The sequence below is a fragment of the Etheostoma spectabile genome, chromosome 4, assembly GCF_008692095.1.
Source record: "Etheostoma spectabile isolate EspeVRDwgs_2016 chromosome 4, UIUC_Espe_1.0, whole genome shotgun sequence".
Taxonomy (NCBI): Eukaryota; Metazoa; Chordata; class Actinopteri; order Perciformes; family Percidae; genus Etheostoma; species Etheostoma spectabile.
In genome coordinates, this window is record NC_045736.1 from 31,386,915 (window position 1) to 31,387,247 (window position 333).

The following is a 333-nucleotide window of genomic DNA, read 5'->3' on the forward strand; positions in this document are numbered from 1 at the left end:
ACAGTGTCCAAAGCATGAAGACACTGGGATGTCTAATGCATGAATAAAATATCACCGTAGTCCAAGATAGACAAGAATATATATATATGTGTATATGTATACTGTAGGTAATTATCTTCACACTCACTGCTCGAGGTCTGTTGTGGCCAGAAATTCCGCAGGATGCATGTCTTTTCAGCCGGATGTCCGTCATTTTCCTCTTTCTTTGTGTTAGCGTTGGTTACCTGGTCCTCAGATCTCTGCAGGGTAGATCCAGACAGCTAGCTAGACTATAAGTCTAATCGGAGGACTATGGTTACCTGGTCCTCAGATCTCTGCAGGGTAAATCCAGAC